Source organism: Oryza sativa, chromosome 6, assembly GCF_034140825.1.
Source record: "Oryza sativa Japonica Group chromosome 6, ASM3414082v1".
Lineage (NCBI taxonomy): Eukaryota > Viridiplantae > Streptophyta > Magnoliopsida > Poales > Poaceae > Oryza > Oryza sativa.
In genome coordinates this window covers 16,374,707-16,385,678 of record NC_089040.1, presented here as the reverse complement: position 1 = coordinate 16,385,678, position 10,972 = coordinate 16,374,707, and the positions used below count along the sequence as shown (strand labels likewise).

General features: G+C 42.3%; 1 non-coding gene across 1 annotated transcript; it reads right to left on the bottom strand.

Moving 5' to 3' along the window:
- Positions 1–383: 383 nt before the first annotated feature.
- LOC112939479 (small nucleolar RNA R71) lies at positions 384–489 on the bottom strand. Its single transcript, XR_003243191.1, has one exon. It is a non-coding gene; the product is annotated as a small nucleolar RNA R71 (small nucleolar RNA).
- Positions 490–10,972: the final 10,483 nt, after the last annotated feature.

Sequence of the window (10,972 nt, the reverse complement as noted above, 5' to 3'; positions counted from 1 at the left end):
CCACAAATCAGGTTCTCGGCACCTGAACCAGTCATTTTCGCACCATCAAATTCCAAGCCGATGGCTTAGAAGACCCTCTGTGATTACTCAGCACCCTTTGGGGATGCCAACTTTGAGATCAAGACAGGTCAGATCACTATGCTACAGGCTACCCCATCCTGTGGGAAAGCCAATGAGGACGCTAACGCCCATCTCCAACAATTCCTTGAGCTCTGCAACACCATCATCATCAAAGGAGTGACCTAGGATGAGGCTCCGTCTGTTTTCGTTCTCTACTCGGGAGACTGAAGCATTGGTTCTATTCCAAGAGAGGTGCTGTGGACAATTGGGAGAGGTGTTCAACTGCGTTCATCATGAGGTTTTTCCTAATGGGCAAAACCAATATCCTCATGGAAAGATCTCGAGTTTCTAGCAGGCAACCAATGATTCAATTCCAGAGGCATGGGGGAGACTCCATGAATACATCCTGGTGTGTCCTCACCATGGGATGGACAACTAGCTCATCAACTAAAATTTCTACAATGGGCTGACATAGTTGGCCCGTTATCATATAGATGCTACTGTTAGAGGAGCCTTCTTCTCACTCACTACTGCTCACGCACAGAATTGATTGAGAAGATGGTTTCCAACCAAGGGCGGAGTGAAGAACGACCCCAACCTTGTTAGTGGGGCATGCATACTATGGGAACACCCCGGGTTAAATATTATGTAGGCTACTTGAAATGACAGTGTGAAATATAAATATTTAGTTGGATGAGTTCCCAATAAAACATGCAATCTCATCATTTCCCTATCAAGTCAAATATCCAACATAATATGAAACCCGAAGCATCGAGTAGGGAGCATAGGATATATTGCTGGGACTCGGCGTGCCAATCAACTTTAGCCTGAGACATACCAATCAAACCACATGAAGGCGGCGGCCAGTTGTGTTCCACATCTCCAGAGACTGACTATCTGCTAGAGCTCTACGTCATCTCAAATGCTCTAAACTCATACTCATATGAAACTAGCTCCCAGTTAATAGTTTCATACTTCCATCTAAGCAAATGATAAACAGAACGTCCTGCCGCTACAGCACCCATCGATCGACTGCGCTCTCACACCATCGCGCGCACACGGCAACCTTGGCCAGACACCCTGCCGCTGCTGCACCTTGCCATCCCCTGCAGAAATTGGCTGCTCACAGTCAGCCCAAGGGCTAGTGCGGCATTCGGCGGCCAGCACCCACCTCCATTTGGCGCGGCAATGCCATTGCCATCTGTCCCATCATGCCTGGCTCGACACCATATGGCAAAATTCATTCTATATATTCAGCACACTTCAACAATTTTTACATGACTAACTTCCTGTAACTGATATTCAAGTCTTGCACGTGTCGAAGGAAAGCTTAATCTGCTAGCTACTCTAATACTCCTCCCACATGAAAAATTGATGAGGGCTTACATCTACGACAAGCAAATAAAATTCATTTCAGAGGATGAGGCTTATAGTGACAAACGGAGGTTGTCGGACACCTGCTCCTGATGGCAGCGGCGGTGGTGCAGCGATAGAGCGCAGTTGAGGGCCGAGTTGCTGCAAGCGAGAGAATGGGACGGGGCAAGCGACAATCATTGGCGCGGCAGGGGACACGACAAGCAAGGGGACTGGATGGAGCAGGCAGCACCAGGTCGCCGGGCCAAGGTTGCCACTGGCGTGTGGCGACAAGAGAGAGATTGATGGATGTGACAAAAATAGATGATACTTTATTTAAAGGAGGGGTACAAATGCCATTTTACGTGTGTAGATGAGTCCCTTTTTTCTGACGAAAGTAGATGAGTAACATTGACAGCAAACCATCGAGAAGTGACAGAAGTGCTAAAAACGGAAACGGATAGGAACTTCCGATCCTATTATAGTGAACCGTTAACATTTGATGTTATCTCTACTATTATAAAAATTAAAGATATTTCCGCTAGAATTTTGGTACATCATCCGCGTTTGAATCGGTTTAAATTTTATGTTTCTGTCAAATTCTTTCCATTTTTCTTACACCATAGTGCCCCTCTTATCCGAGACGCGCGCGAATCAATTGGGTCCGCACCTTTTCACACGCCCCTTGCTGCACACAGCGATCGGGCCGCGCCTGAGTCCATTGTCCATGAAAGGGTCAATAAGGCCTAGAGGGGGATGAATAGGCTAATTCAAAAACTCAAGTAAATGCGGAATCAGGGATTTTCGGAATTTCCGAAAATAGTAGAGTATGCGCAAATCAAAGTAAATTCTAGATTTGGCTGCCTACAACAAGAATATGCTAGCACAGATAGCAACTAGACCAATAGCGGCACAATCAAGCAAAGCTAGAGGAGTGAGAAAATGGATATCACCAAAGTTGTTGCAAGCTGAGTTGTTCCCGGAGTCCAAATCCTTGAGGGGATTCTACTCTCCGTTCAGGAGATCACAAAGAGCCAGGTCTTCACTAACCCTTTCCTCAAGATGTTTCACAAAACACTCCTTCCACTGGTGGTATCTCTTCCCTTTCGGAGGTGAGATCTGACCTTCACCAACTTCTCCTGGCCAACCACACATAGATCGGTGGCTCGGAAGTTACACCTAGCCGCCTAGGAGTCCTCAACCTCTAGGAGTAACAAATGATGCAAAGAACTCCTGGAAATGATGCAAGTGCTCACAAATCTTCACGAAGCCAACAACAAGCACTCACACAAACTCGAATGCACAACTCTCTCACACACACACACCAAATCCAAATCAAACCCGGGTGGAGAGGGGAAACAAGAAAATAAGGCTCAAAACTGAATCTTAAGACGAACAAGCCAACGGCGCGAAATATCCAATTAGTACAGTAGCCCTCACAAGTGGAAAGAGTGGGCTATATATAGCCACATCACCAGATCTACCCGTTATGCACAATAATTGCATTTTTCAGAAATTCTGAAAATTAATTTCGGACATATCTGAAAATTTCCAGATCAGTGAAACAATGAAGTCAATTGAAGATTTTTCGGAGATTCCGAAAACTTTTCGGACAAGTCCGAAAATTTTCAGAACCAAAACAACATTTTGGATATTTTCGGAAATTCCTAAATTTCTAGAAGTTCTTTTTCAGGTTCGCGGACATTTTCGGAAATTCCGAAAATCGATTTCTAACAACTCCAAAAATTTATAGAAACAATTTTGCCTTCACTGCCATTTTCGGAAATTCCAAAATCCAGTTTCGGACAAGTCCAAAAATTTACGGAAACTTATTTTGCTTCTCGGTCATTTTCGGAAATTCTGAAAATCACTTTCGGTAAACCCCAAAAATTTCTAGAAGCTAAAATTGGTTCTGACTACTTTCAGAAGTTCCGAAAATTTTTTTCAGACAACTCTGAAAATTTCCAGAACACAGAAACTGAGGAGAAACACTTTTAAAAATTGTTTTGAGCACATTCATCATTACTAATATGTCAATGCATAATCCCTCTTAAAAGTGGGGTTTTCCTAATGACCCAAATAATGAAAATACACAATATAGCCTTTGATCATTGCCGCAACTCACGACTTTGTCGCACTCATTAAGATTTGCATTGCGCTACAAATCATCACGGACTAACAATCCTTCACATTCACTTAAATAAAATTGTTAGTCCTCTCTAATCGTATTGTCATTAATCATCAAAATAATTAGGAGCCTACATGCACTTCCAGTACACACGCGCTGCCGCGATTGGACCCCCAACACCCTTGCGCGCATGATTTTCCGCATGCTCGATTGGGCCCGCAACGCCCTTGCGCATGCGATTTGCCCTTACCGCATATCTGATTGGGAGAAACTAAAAAAATTGTATGTTTTTTATCTGATATTTTCCGGTAGCCGGTTTTTTATCTCATCCTATGCATTGCATGCCGCCGCCAGACCAAAACCTAGCACTGTTGCCACTTCGATCTATCTCCCCATGCGTTTTCTCCTCCGTTTGATTGCAAAAATTGATTCCCCATTCCTCCCTCTTCATTTGTCTCATGATTTCCCCTTTCAATTTAGTTTTAATTAACTAGATTTAATCTCAGTTGCTGATGATGGCCGTCCAGCCATTTCTATCCCGAATTTTGCGGATTCGTTCCAATTTCGGGAAAAAGGGAAAGAGGAGATCGAGTGGATCAAAAGCCCTCAACAAATTTTGAGAGATCAAAAAAGATTTGGCTAGATTTGATGGGGAAGATCGGCTCTGCCATACGGCCACAGGACTATATGGAGGCCGAAGACGGCAGTCGGCTGTGCGACCTGGGCCTATAGCTTGTTGGTATTTCTTAACGACATTACTAGAAAAATAAATTCCCAGTAATGATGCTAGAAATGGTCCTGGTATATATATGGTTTACAAAAGGAATCCGCAAGCGGATGGATATTACATTATAGCATTTCACCCTGGAGTATTCCAAGGTATCATATTTATTTAATCCCAAGGGAAGATTTTAAGAGAGAACTATGCTAATAATATATACATGCCACTTGCATAATCAAAGTCTAAGCAGGGGTTAAGACATTTATATGGGTAGAATGATACGAAGCAAAGCACTCATGTATCTCATTTAATAATTCCTAAACTAAGTGGAAGAAGAAATAGAAAACAATCAATTCCTATAATTCTAGTATACACTCAACTTTAGTTTACATCTGCTAGTATACAACCATATAGCCAATACCCCCTAACAGTGCCCTCCTGGTTTTTCGAGAGACCACCCTGGTTTGCCGAGTTTCGTACCACAACCTGTCATGGCAATGCAAACGAGGCTAAATATGGAGGAGTACCCTCCCCAGAAGAGTTTCTTAGGAATATATACTATCGTAGAGAAATACTCGTACTGAGCCGTCACCATCAGCGGCCCACCTCGACTGACCCGTAGCATATATACCCAAATAATGATACTTAATAATCTAGACACCACGTCTACATTATTAAATACTACTCTACATCCCCTGAGATGACATAGAGCAATCGAATAATCGGACACTAAAACCCACACCACTGCACCTCTCTGGTAGGCTAGCTATACAACTGTATCGATACAGGTATAAAGTAAAGACAATACTTAGACATACTAAAGTATCAGAGTATATAAAGAATAGCATTTTATTAATTCTGAAAGTCTTACAAAAGAAAGAAGGAAAACTACTAAAGTCATACTGAAATTCCTCCGAAGACTCCGAGGACTCCGAGAGCTACTCTATTCTACTTCACTTAGCACTAGAATACTAAACTAAAGTGTACAATAGATATCTTGAGCCTGCTTGAGTGTGTTGAGAGAGTGAATAAGCTTCTCCTTTTATACGGCAGTTTTGATGGTTGAGCATGCGAAATGTCGGAAATGCCCCGCAACCGCCTTCAGCAAGCAATCCTGGACGTCCACGTGTAAGGCTAGCCTGAACCGACGTTGCCAGCATTCGGCCGAACCCCTGGGCCGGCCCAGCAGGCCTCCAAATTCTCCTGGGTCACTATCAGGTGGATCCCTATGATGGTTGTGACAGTTATGACAATTTCTGGGACGGTTATACCTGACATGTGGGCCCATCTTATCAATAAGCTTGCTTAGGAGTGAGGTTTTTTCATTTTCTCTTTATTTTATTTGCTCAATTCCTGCACTCAAATAAAATCCAAGTACAAGTGGAAGTAGATTATTCTAAAATAAATATGCATTGTAAGGATAGCTAGCTCTCCTTTATTTTAGTTATATTGACAGTCGAAATTGGTCTATAACAACCGTCATCATAGCTCCACTTGTGGGCTAGATTGAAGAAAGGCAGATCGAGCAGAGGGAGGTAGCGGACTGGGTTGGTACTGAAAAGGAAGAAAATAATAGGTTTTAGGCCCAAAACGAAGGAACAATTTTCATTAACTTTTTCAATTATAATGAATATTGATCCTAATGTTTCCATTCATCGCTTAGTCTCTAATAGCGGTTGTACCACTGAAAAAACATTTTTATCCATTGCAACGTACGGATATATTTTCTAGTAAAACAAAACGTGAACTTTTCCTAAAGATAAAAGTATCAAGGCTATCAGATGGCTTAATTAATAATAATTAATATTTTTAAAATTAAATTATTAGTATTTTTTTGGAGGATTTATCAAAACAGGATGGACGGTGTTTCTAACAGCGTCCAGACCTGGACGCGCATTCAAACAGCGGCCAGATGTCGATGCTACTGGAAACAGCGTACACCAGCTTGTTGGTGCAGCCAGACCAGAAATGCATAACAAAACGAGAATTATAGAAAGGAAAACCTATTGCGTCGATGGCACAACGTGAAAAAAATCGATCGACCTAGAGGTTTAGGGTTCGCCGCTCGCCGTTCGCTGGCACATCGTCGTATGTGTTAGCTGTGATCTCCGTACGTCGTCACTCCCGCTGTCGACACCAGCGCCTTCGATTTCACCATCAGTCAGTGCCACCAATCCAGCCAAGGTGTCCTTGGCGCTGCGTCCGTTGGCTGCTCACCGTGTGAGGCAACAGCGGCTCTGCAAGTTCCATCACACATGCATACGTCTATTGATCAGCATGCATTTTCCGCTGTGAGGCAACATGCAGGTGTTGGGATACGTGTAGACTACGATAGCATAAGTCAAAATTTTCTATCGCGTAAACAAGGAACCATGCAAGTATTAGATCATAGATCGTTACCACTCGACGCGCTGTGCAGCGGAAGAAGACGCTGAGAAGTCAAAGGAACTCTCGCGAAGTAGCGCGCATCGATGTAGAGGAAGTAGTCGATTGCACCGGCTCGACCTTCTCCTCCTCGTGCGTTCTCCTCGCCGTACTCCCACGCCGATCAGCACCGCAAACCAGCGGCGCCTCTACCGGTATCCACACGTACAGGGACGGAACGCCACGCGCAGATGTGCTAGCACCCGCGCGCGGCTAGGGTTTTGCTCGGGGAGGGAAGTGACGGCTAGGGTTTCTCACGTGATGCGATGCCTCCGCCGGTCACACCTCTCACGAATATATAGGATCCATCACTCGGGCCTCCAAGGCTCGTAGGACTCCTATTCGGATCCCTATCCGAATTAAGCTCATATTGGATCTCTATCCAATCCCCTTATTCCGGCCCATTAAGCGTGCGACCCTGTAGGTTCATATATACTCGGCTGTAACCCGAAAACTCCTTTTCGGTCCACGTGTCAACAGCGGCCCCTAGCAGAATGTATTGACCCACCGGACATACATAAAGATCATATCGGCTGAACCTCTAGTGTATACTTGTATGAACCCCTTTGCCTCACGATATCGATTAAGCTCAAGGCTAGATATGTGCCATCCTCTAATAGCTCAATCATTCACTCGAACCTGTTGATAGATTATATAACTTGTGATTGACTCCTCAATCACCTTTGGCACGGCCATGCACTTCCATAATCTGCAACATCAAGGGGCCCAGAGATATCTCTCCATGGGAGGAGAAAATCCCATCTTGATTATTCATATCCCACTACATGTTTCATAGCATACCCGAAAACTACTTTTATAGCTACCCATTTACGGAGTAGCGTTTAGCAGTTACTAAGTAAGCTACTACATATGTTGAGAACCATGATAATCTTAGATGTAAGGATTCAACACCAACACTAAATGAGATCACTGATGACACAACACATATGGCTCTTGCAGTGTCTCATGTTAGGTCTATCCAACAACATGTTCACCAACATATGTCCATATTATTAATTTGGTATCTCTATACCATGATCCATGAGACATGATCATCAATTAATACATGTGCTGATCATATAAACATATTTGTTCCACATATGATATTTGATCAGGGATCCTTTAGAAATAGTAACAAACAACATAAAGAGTCTCATGAAAGAATCACATATTCATTAACCAATAAGGAGTTATCTATTTCAAGGAACAATGTCGGATAAATATGTAAACATAGTATATGATACAATCATCTCTATGATTGCCTCTAGGGCATATCACTAACAGCAGGTGCCCATGCATACGTTTATATAATTATCATTGATTAGCTGTTCATACATACTTTATATATTGACATGTTTGCTTTATTGTAGATAGCCCATTTACTTTCTTAATTAGACATAATTTATTCATTTGTTATTGTAGTTGGATCGGTACTGCATATTCTTAACTTATGAGCTGTTCATTGACATTTTTACTAAGCAAAACAACATTTTTTAAACATGAATGGATATATCTGTAGATTATTATCTAACTAATATTTATATAACTTGTTTTGCTAACTTATTTGGTTTGTTTTGTAGAGTTGGCGGAGAAAAAATGATTATTGTTCTAGTGTATGTTGATGGGAAAATACAACATGGAGCTAAGGGTGCGGAATATAATATTCCTCCAAAAATAACTTTTCCAGCAGTTGAGGTTAAAACCTTTGAGGAAGTCAAAAAAGAAATTTTTCAAGCCCTTGGGTACACTGAGGATAATTGTCCAATGAGTATCCAATCTCGATTTGATATCGGAAATCCTGGACCACAATATTTTCAATTGATTCCTATTTATGAAGATAGGGGATGGAAGATGATATTTGAGAAGAAATGTGGGCAGGTTGTTGAGCTTTATGTCAAATGCACCTCTACGGAAGCAAGATCAAGTCAGGTTAATAGTACAACCTTGGTTGCATCAACTAGGCACTCGGAAGGGATGGTTTAGGTGTTTCTTTGGAGCCAGGTAGAGTTCATTCACAAGCAAAGGTTGTACCCACTTTAGCACATGGTATACATTCAACAACAGTTCAGTTGTCTCCACCTGTCAACCAGGATAATGTGGATTGCGAAACACAACCAACTATAGATGATGACAATGCTGCAGAAGACACATATGCAGGTGAGGAGACAGATCTTGGTGAGGACAAATTTGGACTGGATGATGACAACGAGCATGATTTTGATGCTGCCCTTGATAATAGTTCAGATGATGAGTCCCCCAGAACCACGAGTTGTTCATTCTGTCAATGCATTTCCTTTTATGCGTGCATCTGGACAAAATCCTATAAAGCATTTAGTGATATATCTGTGTTGTGGAAGACAACAGCAGACGAGAGTTTCTTTGGACGTAAGAATCAATTTTCTAACCCACTAGCACAAGGAAAGACTTTTGATTCAAAAGAGCGCCTACAAATTGCTATAGGCGAGTTTCATATATGTAAAAATTCAGAAATCAAGTATAGCACAAGTAGTCAGTCTAAACTAGTAGCTGAATGCACTGATAATAGCTACATGTGGAGACTCTATGCAATTCCAACAAAAATAGGTTCAGGTTGGATGATAAGGAAATGTCCCTATGCTCACACCTGTCGAGCACCGGCTGATAGATTTGATCATGCTCAGTTATCATCTTCTATGATTGCTAATGTGATATGTGATGCATTAAAGGATGACCTGGAATTGAGTAGAAAAAACGCGAGATCACTAGTCCAACAAAGATATAGAAATGCGAAGCCATCTTATAATAAATTATGGCGTGGAAGAGAGAAAGCAATAGCACAACTTTTCGGTAGTTAGGAAGGTTCTTATGGGCTCAAAATATCTTATAATAAATTATGGCGTGGAAGAGAGAATCCATTTTCTAGATGCTATTAATGCTAAAAATGCAGGTACAAAATATGTTCTTTTGTCAAAGCCCATGAATCAGGAAGGGCGGCGATCATTTCAAAGTGTGGCTTGGGTATTTGGACCATGCATTGAAGCCATTCCCTACTTGCATCCAGTAATAAGTGTTGATGCATGCTTTTTATCAGGGAGGTACAAAGGCAGATTGTTAATTGCTTGTGGTTATGTTGCTAATAATCAGCTGATACCTCTTGCATTTGCAATTGTGGAGAAGGAGGATAGTACAAATTGGGGCTGGTTTATGAGATGGCTACGGAAGGAGGTAATAGGATATGGGAAGTTTATGTGTGTTATTTCTGACTGGCATAAGGCCATCAAATGGTTGTTTAAGCCACCTCCAATTGGTTGGAATGATGCTGCCGGTGAATACGTGCAGGGGTGGATTTAATGTACACACGATGGGGGCCCTGGACCCATGTCAAAATTTATGCTCCTAGGTATATTCATAGTAGTATGACCTCTGGGCCCCAGTCCATTTGGAAAAAAGAACCCCACTCCCCCTAGTTTTCGTTCCTTCCATCGCGCATGCGTGAGTCGAGGGGACGTCGAACATCCGCTCCTCTTCTTCGCCCATTCATCGCGCTTCCCCCGCATTGGTTCATCTTCACCGCCATCGCTACTTCCTTCCTTCCTCGATCGCTCTTCATCGTCAGCACCTGAGCGGTGCTCTGCTCGCTGTCCTCTCTGCCTCCCTCCCTGGTAAGTACTCCTCTTCCCTGTGAATAGTTATAGTGGATGGATCCCTAGCCCTAGGTCTCCCTCCTCATGTGCTCTATCTAATCAACCTTCTCATGATTTTATAGGAAAGATAATGGACAAGTTTTTTATTAGAAATCCATCAACTATGAACACCACTAGAGGAAGTTCTAGTGCAAATGCATCTAGACCAATACCGAGAGAAAATTTTGCAGTGCCTCAACCAATTGATTTGGACAAGCTTCCTTGGGATCCTAGTAAAAGGAAGAGATGGCAGATTATTATCCCAATCAACATGAAGATATAAGGAGAAAGTATTTAGTTTGGGGACCATATCAGCCACATGATGATTTTCAATATCTGTATAGGTTGATTGGGAATAAGAAGAGGCAGTTCAATCCGTCTAATTGGCTAGAGTATAGTGAAAAAGATGACAAAGCCTACTGTTTATGTTGCTATTTGTTTAGGGACAGCATAAAAGATAATCACTATGGGTATGATGCATTTGTCATAGAAGGTTTCTATTCTTGGAACAAGACAAAGAGATTGGTGACTCATGTTGGTGACCGTAATAGTTTTCACAACAAGGCACTAAAGAGTTTGCTTTGCACAACAAGATGGGTGACAAGTTTCTGAGCCATATCCTCA